The 11,475-nt window shown below is 41.5% G+C and overlaps 1 protein-coding gene across 1 annotated transcript in view; it reads left to right on the forward strand.

Annotated features, from left to right (window-relative positions):
- Nucleotides 1-2,942, forward strand: part of LOC126994917 (uncharacterized) — a 27,360-nt gene extending 24,418 nt beyond the window's left edge. Inside the window, exon 5 of the mRNA XM_050854187.1 lies at nt 1-2,942. This exon is cut by the window's left edge and continues 1,390 nt beyond it. The gene's annotated coding sequence lies outside the window, so the exon portion shown is untranslated.
- Nucleotides 2,943-11,475: the final 8,533 nt, after the last annotated feature.

The following is an 11,475-nucleotide window of genomic DNA, read 5'->3' on the forward strand; positions in this document are numbered from 1 at the left end:
GCCTAGGCCCCCCCAGCCTCACCCCCCCCCCTGCCTGCCCCAGCCTGATTGGGACAATGTGTGAAGAGAGTGGTGGGTAAAGGGGAGGGCAGGAAGCACGGGAACTCTGAACAAACATCCCGCTGCTTTACCCACACCGGGATGTTTGACTGTCACCTCGTTACCTAACCAAGCTTAACTAATACTGTTGGCCTGGCCGGAAGTGCAAGGGATCGTAGGTCCCATACATCGTAACTCGAGGACTAGCTGTGTGAGTTTGGTTTTCTATAAATGCATGCGGCTCATGTACGCTGTGCAGGGCAGTGTCTGAACTGTGTGTGTGTGTGTGTGTGTGTGTGTGTGTGTGTGTGTGTGTGTGTGTAAGTGTGCCGTGGTGTATCATTATGGAATGTTGACCGGCTCAAAAGGCTGTCATAACAATATCATGTTACAGAACTGTGAAGTGTGCCGGGATATATATCATTTTGAATTGTTGACTGATTTACAAGGGTATCATAACAATATTATGCAACAATACTGTGTAGTGTGCCGGGATATATATCATTTTGAATTGTTGACTGATTTACAAGGGTATCATAACAATATTATGCAACAATACTGTGAAGTGTGCCGGGATATATATCATTTTGAATTGTTGACTGATTTACAAGGGTATCATAACAATATTATGCAACAATACTGTGAAGTGTGCGGGATATATATCATTTTGAATTGTTGACTGATTTACAAGGGTATCATAACAATATTATGCAACAATACTGTGAACTGTGCCGGGATATACATCATTTAGAATTGTTGACTGATTTACAAGGGTATCATAACAATATTATGTTACAACATTGTGAAGTGTGCGGGATATATATCATTTTGAATTGTTGACTGATTTACAAGGGTATCATAACAATATTATGTTACAACACTGTGAAGTATGCAGGGATATATATCATTTTGAATTGTTGACTGATTTACAAGGGTATCATAACAATATTATGTTACAGAACTGTGTAGTGTGCCGGGATATATATCATTTTGAATTGTTGACTGATTTACAAGGGTATCATAACAATATTATGTTACAATACTGTGAAGTGTGCAGGGATATATATCATTTTGAATTGTTGACTGATTTACAAGGGTATCTTAACAATATTATGTTACAATACTGTGAAGTGTGCCGGGATATATTATTACACTGGCTTCCAAAAAAAATGTAAATTGTATAAGTTTTTTCAACTGAATTAGGACAAATTTGCACCGCTGAATCCGAAAATGACACCCGTTTCTTTCGATCAGGTCAGGTTTTTTGCGCTAAGTCGATTTTCAAAAATCCGATTTTGTGACATTTTCAGTTGATTTTTTTTATATATCTCATCCGAAATATTTTTTTAAGATAAAAAAATCGTTTTCTAACACAATTCATTAATTTTTATAAAAATTGATAAGTGTACATTGAATAGAAGACATTGATAAAGGTAAGTACACGTAAATTGGATATTAGGTCAACACTGTTCAAAATTCAGGGCATGAACTTCCGTTTCTTGGAACTCCTAGAATGCTCAGCGGTAGGGATGTCTCTCTTCAGAGTCCAACAGTAATCAGCCATCATGACTGCATCCCAGTATCCCTAATACCTGGTCTCCATCTCTTTCATGTCCTGATGGAATCCCTTCCCCTGCTCGTCGCTCATTGATCCCAGATTCTCAGGAAACCGGTCCACATGTGAGAATAAGTAATGCATTTTGATGCTCATGTTGCATCCAAGGCTTCTGAAAGCAGTCAGCATATTGGTGACAAGTTCTGCGTAGTTCCTGGCCTACTTGTTGCCAACAAAGTTCTTCACGACAAGAACAAAAGTCTTCCGCACTTCCAGTTCCACTTTATTCATTGAGTTTTCAAACTCTGGATCTCTGATGAGTTGACGGAGTTGAGGACCGTCAAAGATGCCAGCTTTCAACTTCTCCATGGTCAATCCTGGAAAAGCGTGGCACAAGTAAGTGAAGCAGCCGCCATCCTTGTCCAGAGCTTTGGTGAACTGTTTGATCAAGCCGAGCTTGATGTGCAGCGGTGGGAAGAGTCTCCTGTCTGTCCACCAGAGGGATGTTTATGACGTTCCTTGCTCTGCAAGGCACCAGTTCCTCCCGTACAGGCCAGTCCTTCTTCGTGTAATGCTGAGCTTTGTCCCTACTATCCAACATGCACAGAAAGCACGGATACTTAGTGAACCCGGACTGTTGTCCCAACAAAATACAAAAAATACCATATAGTAAAAAAATGGCGCATGTAAACTCTTCAGAATTTGTTTATTTAAAGAAATAAGAAATAATTTTGCCTCATACAGAAATAAAACACCCGGACGTGTAGACAAAAACGTAAAAAAAACATCATGTGACGATAGATAAAAAAAAAGTTGACCTGATTGCGCAAAACCAATGAGATGTTTGGATTCAGCACATCAACATTGTCCTAAATCACCTAAAAAAACTTAGACGATAACTTTGTTGTCGGCCAATGTTATCGATTGTTGACTGATTTACAAGGCTGTCATAACAATATTATGTTACAATAGTGAGTAGTGCACCGGGATATATATATATCATTAGGGTTGGTGACTGCCTCACAAGGGTGTCATAACAATATTGCTGGTGGCTGAGCCCCACGCGGAGCAGCGTAGTGGCAACGGCCAGCAAGCTGTACAATGTTCAGGACGTGTTTATGTTGTGTGTGTTTCTGGCAAGTCTTTGTCAGGTGTTCCTGAACAGAACTTTAGAGCTGCACTTATTAAAACTGCTGCTTAGAGGCCTGACATTCTAGGCGTGTGTGTGTGGGTGGGGCCCTGATTGTGGTCACTGCCACTCCGATCCTGTCATTACAACAGCAGCAGCAACACTAACATTGATGTAAGCCTTGTCCATGTATTTTAGCAACTGATTAAAGCTTCCTGCTATGAAGAGAAGGTTTTCTTGATTTCCCCGCAAGACTTGGCCTGGTCACAACCTGCAGCGACACATTCCCACAAAACGCCGGCCGGCGGGAGAGCCCGGGGCGTGGATTCAATAACGCAGTGCAACCATAAAGTTCTCAGTGACATTCAACATGGCTGCGATACAAATTTCTTATCTTCTAAGGCCCGCCATGTTTAGATCTGCATCTCTGGTACACACGCAGGTCCTCTGGACTAGGTTCCAGTCCCACCGAAACACGCTGATTTCTCAAGCCATCATCGATTGTCTGAAGATTACCCACATGCTGCCTAGACCTTAAGTGAAATTAGCCTGCGCAGCTAACAGGCTGTCAAAGAGGCCCCTCAAGACAGCCTACCGCCGATACAGAGAGAGAGAGAGAGAGAGAGAGAGAGAGAGAGAGAGAGAGAGAGAGAGAGAGAGAGAGAGAGAGAGAGTGATAAAATAGAGAAGTTACAATAAAGTTAAAAAACAGATATAGTATGTATTATGGTCTATGTCATGCATCAAAGAAACATTTGTGCGGGACATGAGACTGAGCGGCGATCATGTTAGTGCTTGCTTGTATTGTTATACACTGCTATGTACAGTCATCGTCAGAGGCAGTCATGGGGCGCCGCCTTGGGTTGAGTGACGAACGGATTTATTCTGAGTTATTAATTTAGTATTTAATTTTGAACAATAACTGAAAAGTCATAATGACTGAACCCCTGATTCCGATGAATGGTACCGATTGACTGATTGAGTCCAATTCACTGTAATAAAAAATAAAAAAAATTGTGAGCATGCCGCGCTGCAAATGTCTTCGATAGTTTTCTAAATACCGCAAAAAGTACCGCAGGATTGTTTAGTGCGGTCCGCGGTAGTGCGGTATTTTCAGAAAGTTTGCGGGTGTGCGGTAGTGCGGTACTTTTTTTGTGATGCGGTACTACCGCACTACCGCACTAAGTACCGCACTTGCCCACCTCTGCCGTCTGGATCACCATCGCTACCACCACCACTACCACAACTACTACCATCATCATCATCTGTAGCCTCCTCATCATCATCATTCTCACTACTATAACTACTGTAGTGACTCGTAGTAGTAGTAGTAGTAGTAGTGGTAGCAGTAGTAGTAGTAGTAGTGGTAGTAGTAGTAGTAGTGGTAGTAGTAGTAGTAGAAGAGGTTTCTCCCTTTTTTTCTCTCTACCTCCTTAAAAGAAACTACAACTCCTCCGCTACAATTTCCATTGACGACGTTACTCCTGACACCACTTTTAACTCCAGGAGAAGAAAAACTAACAAAACATTCTGGTGAAAAAAGTGGTATGAGATAGCTTTTCCTAATTTCAACTGCATATTTCTAAGTAACTACAAGAGCTACTACCAAACCCAAACCACCACAAACACCTTAAACTCCTCCACTACAACCCCCACTAAAGACTTTGCTCCTAACACCAACTATAAATCCACAGTCTCTAAAAATGTAAACACTATTGATGAAAATATGTAGTTCTGACATACTTTCCCCTAAATTTAACTGGATTTTTTTAAAAGTAACTACAACACTTATTACCAAACTGAAGCTACCACAAGAAACTACAATTCCTCCACTACAATTTTTACTTCAGGAGAAGCAAAAGTAACGAAACATTCCGAAAGAAAAAGTGGTTGTCTGAAATCTCCACCTAATTTAACTGCATTTTTCTAACTACAAGTGCTACCCAAAAAATGAAGCCATCATGAAACACTACAATTCCTCTACTATAATGTCAACTCAAGACATTGCTCCTAACACCACTTATAACTCCAGGAGAAGAAAAACTAACGAAACATTATGATGAAAAAAAGTGGTTATGAGATATCTTCCCCTAACTTTAATTGCATTTTTCTAAGTAACAGCAGCACCTACTACAAAACCAAAACCACCACAAGAAACTACAACTTTTTCACTACAAACCTCACTAAAGACTTTGCTCCTAACACTATTTATAAATCCACAATCATTGAAAATGTAAACACTATTGATGAACAAAATGTAGTTCTGAGATTCTTTCCCCCTAAATTTAACTGTTTTTTTCCAAGTACCTACAAAACTTACTACTAAACTGAAGCTACCACAAGAAACTACAACTCCTCCGCTACAAGTTCCATTTAAGACATTACTCCTAACACCACTTATAACTCAAGAAGAAGCAAAACTACGAAAACATTAAGGGTGAAAAAAGTGGTTGCCAGATATCCACCTAAATTCATTGGCATTTTTCTAAGTAACTACAACAGCTCCTACTACCAAACAGGAGCTACCACAAAAACCTACAACTTCTCCACTACGATTTTCATTTAAGACATTGCTCCTAACTTGACTTATTACTCCAGGAGAAGCAAAACTAACAAAACATGATGAGGTAAAAAAGTAGTTCCGAGATATCTTCCCCTAATTTCAACTCCATTTTTCTAAGTAACTACAACAGCTACAACCAGACACAAACCACCAACAAAACCTACAGCTCCTCCACTGCAACCCCCACTAAACACTTTACTGCTAATACCATTTATAGTCCCAGGAGAAGAAAAACAATCAAGACATTATAGGTGAAGAAGTGGTTGTCAGGTGTCTTCCCAAAAATTCAACTGCATTTTTTTAAGTAATTAAAACAGATACCATCAAACCGAAACCACCAAAAGAAACTACAACTCCTCCACTACAATTTTAATTTAATACATTGTATCTGACACCACTTACAACTCCAGAAAAAGCAAAACCAACAAATCATTATGGGTGAAAAAAGTGGTTGTCTGAAATGTCCAGCTAAATTCAGCTCCATTTTTCTAAGTAACTACAAACGCTACTGCCAAACCGAAGCCACTACAAGAAACTAAGACTTTTCCTCTACAATTTTCACGGAAAACATTTGCATCTAACACCACTCATAACTCCAGGAAAAACAAAATTATCAAAACATTATGGAGTGTAAAAGTAATTCCAAGATATTTTAACTGTATTTTTCTAAGTAACTACAAGAGCTACTACAAAGCTGAAACCACCATAAGACGCTACAACTCCTCCACTACAATTTCCACTTAAGACATTTGCACCTAACAACACTTATAACTCCAGGAGAAGCAAAACTATTAAAACATTATTGGTGAAAAAAGTGGTTATGAGATATCTTCCCTTAAAAGCATTGGCATTGTAATCCACAACACTTGTGTTCCCTGGCCTGGGGGAGTCCCTGGGGCCACACAGCCCAGCAGCCAGGCCTATAGGTCAGGCTTCAGGCCAGGACAGGAAGGCGGCTTAGCTCTGCGCTGACCAGAACAAAATTGTGGCGTGTTTGGCATCCACAGCGTACCACATGGCAATGTAGCCTTACTGCCTGTGGGTGCAGCAACGGTTCAGGCGTTTATGTTTCTTGAAAAATCAGTGTTGGCTTTGTGGTGTATCCAGTGGTCTCCAGTGTAAGTGTGTTGTCTCCCTCTATAGCAGGACTCTTGCAGCACCACCATTGTTAACGGGCGGAGGTAAACATTATTGGCTTTGTGGTGTATCCAGTGGTCTCCAGTGTAAGTGTGTTGTCTCCCTCTATAGCAGGACTCTTACAGCACCACCACCACCATTGTTAACGGGCTGAGGCAAACATTGTTGGCTTTGTGGTGTATCCAGTGGTGTCCAGCGTAAGTGTGTTGTCTCCCTCTGTAGGAGGATTCTTGCAGCACCACCACCGTTGTTAACGGGCTGAGGCAAACATTGCGGCCTCAACGCTGCTGCTGCTGCTGCTGCTGCTGCTGCGGCTGTCACCAAACATTACAAGGTTAGTAAATGTGGGTCAATGTTTTCCCTCTTTTAACAAGTTAATATCAACACTGCTTTGCTGACCAGAACAATACATTTTAGTGCTCCTTGCCTGCAGCTATTGGCTGTTCTCTTCACACTCAACTGACTTGGGAAATAACTATTGCTTGCTACAATAATCTTACAGAAAAAGAAACCTGTTCTTTCTCATGTGGGCCAGATGAACAGTTACAGCCGTCATATTTGAAGCAAGCCAGAGCCAAATGACGGGAAACATTATATTCCTTGCTGCAAAAGTGTAAGACAGGAATGAGTTGATATATACAGGAAGAAATGAACACAACATTGAGTGACCTTGTAATGATGAAGTGTGTAAGGCCTGTTGGTCAAGTCCCTGCTGTCTCTCCCTTTCCCAGAAGTGTTCCTCCCTTCCCTTCCTTCATGAGGGTGTGCAGCAGCAGTGTGTTGGTGTTCCCTGATCAGTGTGTTCAGATCACTGTAGTGTGGTGATCACTGTACCATTGAGCTACGAACAATGTGACCCACACATCCTGAGGACCAGCCAGGCACAATGCATCACAATGTCAGTACACTTGACGCTGAGAAGAAGTCTGATACAATACAGTGTGTCTCCAGTCTGACCTGTCAATGGTATTCCCTCTGACTGTTGGATTGTGAGGGGGGGGGGGGGAACAACCAAGAGAGCAGCACAGCGTAGGAAGTTTCTTTAAATACTCACTTTTAGGGACATTTTGAGACTATTGCACAAAACACTGGGGAGACCACAACCCCCCCTCCCCCCGGATGATACTGGCCTGGAGCATGAGAGAGAGAGAGAGAGAGAGAGAGAGAGAGAGAGAGAGAGAGAGAGAGAGAGAGAGAGAGAGAGAGAGAGAGAGAGAGAGAGAGAGAGAGAGAGAGAGAGAGAGAGAGAGAGAGATCCTTACAAATCTATCTATCTATCTATCTCCCTCCCTCCCTTGTTCCTTCTTAGTTACTTTTCCTTCCCTTTCTCCCTCCCTCCTTCCTGCCCCTCCTACATGTATGCAGAAGGAAGGAAGGAAGGAAGGAAGGAGGGAAGGAAGGAAGGAAGGAAGGAAGGAGGGAAGGAAGGAAGGAAGGAGGGAAGGAAGGAATATATGAACAAATAAATAAATCCATAGAGAAAGAAAGGAAAAGAAGAAATGAAAATCAGCATGCAATAAAAAGTGGTATAAACATTAATAACCCCGCCTTTGACTTCAACAGACATTATTTCTTTCATATTTAGTCAATTTGAGTTGTCTTTAACAGTCGTAATCGCAACCTTTCTCCTGTCCTGTGATGAATGAATCATGTGTGTATTATGCGCCATGAGTGTGCCAGAGAGGTACAGCTTATAGTGTGGCGAGGCCTGTTTACATGATGTGTTGGGAAGGCAGCGAGCTTACAAAAGTAGCCTCGGAGCCAGCTGCAGGCTACAAATAAAGTTTTTTTTTTTTTATAAATGGTGAATGATCAATGCAAGGAGTTTAGCCTGTCACAGAAACTAGTCTTCTTCCTCCCCACAGTTGATTTTCACACCTCTTGAGTTCTTTCCAACAGCCATACTCCTCTTCTCTCTCTCTCTCTCTCTCTCTCTCTCTCTCTCTCTCTCTCTCTCTCTCTCTCTCTCTCTCTCTCTCTCTCTCTCTCTCTCTCTCTCTCTCTCTCTCTCTCTCTCTCTCTCTCTCTCCCCTCACTGACCCCATGACCTGACAGGCTTCCCTTTTTCTACACGAGGGCGTCTCCTCACACCCCACCAGTGCTTCATGACACACAAACACACATACACACACACACACACACACACACACACACACACAATGTAAGCATGAATGGTGGCCTGTCAGCACCAACACCACTGGAAAAATATATATGAAATGACTATAAACAATGGATCACTCAGACCTGCAAGCTGTGTGTGAATGTGTGTGTGTGTGTGTGTGTGTGTGTGTGTGTGTGTGTGTGTGTGTGTGTGTGTGTGTGTGTGTGTAAATAAGTGCATGCATGAGTAGGTGAGTGAGTGAGTGGGTGAGTGAGTGAGTGAGTGAGTGAGTGTATGGGTGGGTGAGTGTGTGTGTGTGTGTGTGTGTGTGTGTGTGTGTGTGTGTGTGTGTGTGTGTGTGTGTGTGTGTGTGTGTGTGTGTGTCTATATGAGTAAACAAGTGAGTGTGTGAGTGAGTGAGTGAGTATATGAGTGAGTGAGTGAGTGAGCGAGTATACGAGTGAATGAGTATACGAGTGGGTGAGTGAGTATATGAGTGAGTGAGTGAGTATATGTGTGAGTGAGTATATGAGTGAGTGAGTGTGTGAACATATGAGTGAGTGAGTGAGTATATGTGTGAGTGAGTGAGTGAGTGAGTATATGAGTGAGTGAGTGAGTATATGTGTGAGTGAGTATATGAGTGAGTGAGTGAGTATATGTGTGAGTGAGTGAGTGAGTATATGAGTGAGTGAGTGAGTGAGCGAGTATATGAGTGAGTGAGTATATGAGTGAATGAGTGAGTATATAAGTGATTGAGTATATGAATGAGTGAGTGACTATATGAGTGCGTGAGTGAGTATATGAGTGAGTGAGTGAGTATGTGAGTGAGTATGAGTGAGTGAGTGAGTGAGTATATGAGTGATTCAGTATATGAATGAGTGAGTGACTATATGAATGAGTGAGTGACTATATGAGTGAGTGAGTGAGTATGTGAGTGAGTATGAGTGAGTGAGTATATGAGTGAGTGAGTATATGAGTGAATGAGTGAGTGAGTGATCGAGTATATGAGTGAGTGAGTATATGAGTGAGTGAGTGAGTGAGCGAGTTTATGAGTGAGTGAGTATATGAGTGAATGAGAGAGTGAGTGAGCGAGTATATGAGTGAGTGCGTATATGAGTGAGTGAGTGAGTGAGCGAGTTTATGAGTGAGTGAGTATATGAATGATTGAGTATATGAGTGAGTGAGTGAGTATATGAGTGAGTGAGCGAGTTTATGAGTGAGTGAGTATATGAATGAGTGAGTATATGAGTGAGTGAGTGAGTATATGAGTGAGTGAGCGAGTATATGAGTGAGTGAGTGAGTATATGTGTGAGTGAGTATATGAGTGGGTGAGTGAATGAGTATATGAGTGAGTGAGTGAGTATATGTGAGAGTGAGTGAGTATATGAGTGAGTGAGTGACTATATGAGTGAGTAAGTATATGAGTGAGTGCTTGAGTATAAGAGTGAGTGAGTGAGTATGAGTGAGTGAGTATATGAGTGAGTGAGTAAATATATGAGTGAGTGAGTGAGTATATGTGTGATTGAGTGGGTATGTGAGTGAGTGAGTGTGTATAAGTGTGAGTGAGTGAGTATATGTGTGAGTGAGTGAGTATATGAGTGAGTGATTGAGTGAGTATATATGTGAGTGAGTGAGTATATGAGTGAGTGAGTGAGTACATGAGTGAGTGAGTAAGTATATGAGTGAGTGAGTGAGTATATGAGTGAGTGAGTGAGTATATGAGTGAATGAGTATGTATATGTGTGAGTGAGTATATGAGTGAATGAGTGAGTATATGAGTAAGTGAGTGAGTATATGTGTGAGTGAGTGAGTATAAGAGTGAGTGAGTGAGTATATGAGTAAGTGAGTGAGTATGGTGGAGTGAGTGAGTATGAGGTGGTGAGTGAGTGAGTATGGAGTGAGTGAGTATGGAGGAGTGGTGAGTGAGTGAGTGTATGAGTGAGTGAGTGAGTATATGAGTGAGTGAGTGAGTATATGAGTGAGTGAGTGAGTGTATGAGTGAGTGAGTGAGTATATGAGTAAGTGAGTGAGTATGTGAGTGAGTGAGTATATGACTGAGTGAGTGAGTATATGTGTAAGTGAGTGATTATATGAGTGAGTGAGTGAGTATATGTGTGAGTGAGTGATTATGAGTGAGTGAGAGAGTATATGACTGAGTGAGCGAGTATATGTTTGAGTGAGTGATTATATGAGTGAGTGAGTGATTATATGAGTGAGTGAGTGAGTATATGAGTGAGTGAGTGAGTATATGAGTGAGTGAGTGAGTATATGAGTAAGTGAGTGAGTATATGAATGATTGAGTGAGTATGAGTGAGTGAGTATATGAGTGAGTGAGTATATGAGTGAATGAGTGAGTGAGTGAGCGAGTATATGAGTGAGTGAGTATATGAGTGAGTGAGTGAGTGAGCGAGTTTATGAGTGAGTGAGTATATGAGTGAATGAGTGAGTGAGTGAGTGAGTATATGAGTGAGTGAGTGAGTATATGAATGATTGAGTGAGTATGAGTGAGTGAGTGAGTATATGAGTGATTGAGTATATGAGTGAGTGAGTGAGTATGAGTGAGTGAGTGAGTATATGAGTGAGTGAGTGATTATAGGAGTGAGTGAGTATATGAGTGAGTGAGTGAGTATATGAGTGAGTGAGTGAGTATATGTGTGAGTGAGTATGTATATGAGTGAGTGAATGAGTATATGAGTGAGTGAGTATATGAGTGAGTGAGTGAGTATATGATTGAGTGAGTGAGTTTATCTGCTAGTGAGTGATTCTATGAGTGAGTGAGTGAGTATATGAGTGAGTGAGTGAGTATATGAATGATTAAGTGAGTATGAGTGAGTGAGTGAGTATATGAGTGAGTGAGTGAGTATATGAGTGAGTGAGTGAGTATATGAGTGATTGAGTATATGCGTGCGTGAGTGAGTATATGAGTGAGTGAGTGAGTATATGAATGAGTG

Source organism: Eriocheir sinensis, unplaced genomic scaffold, assembly GCF_024679095.1.
Source record: "Eriocheir sinensis breed Jianghai 21 unplaced genomic scaffold, ASM2467909v1 Scaffold920, whole genome shotgun sequence".
In the NCBI taxonomy this organism is placed as follows: Eukaryota; Metazoa; Arthropoda; class Malacostraca; order Decapoda; family Varunidae; genus Eriocheir; species Eriocheir sinensis.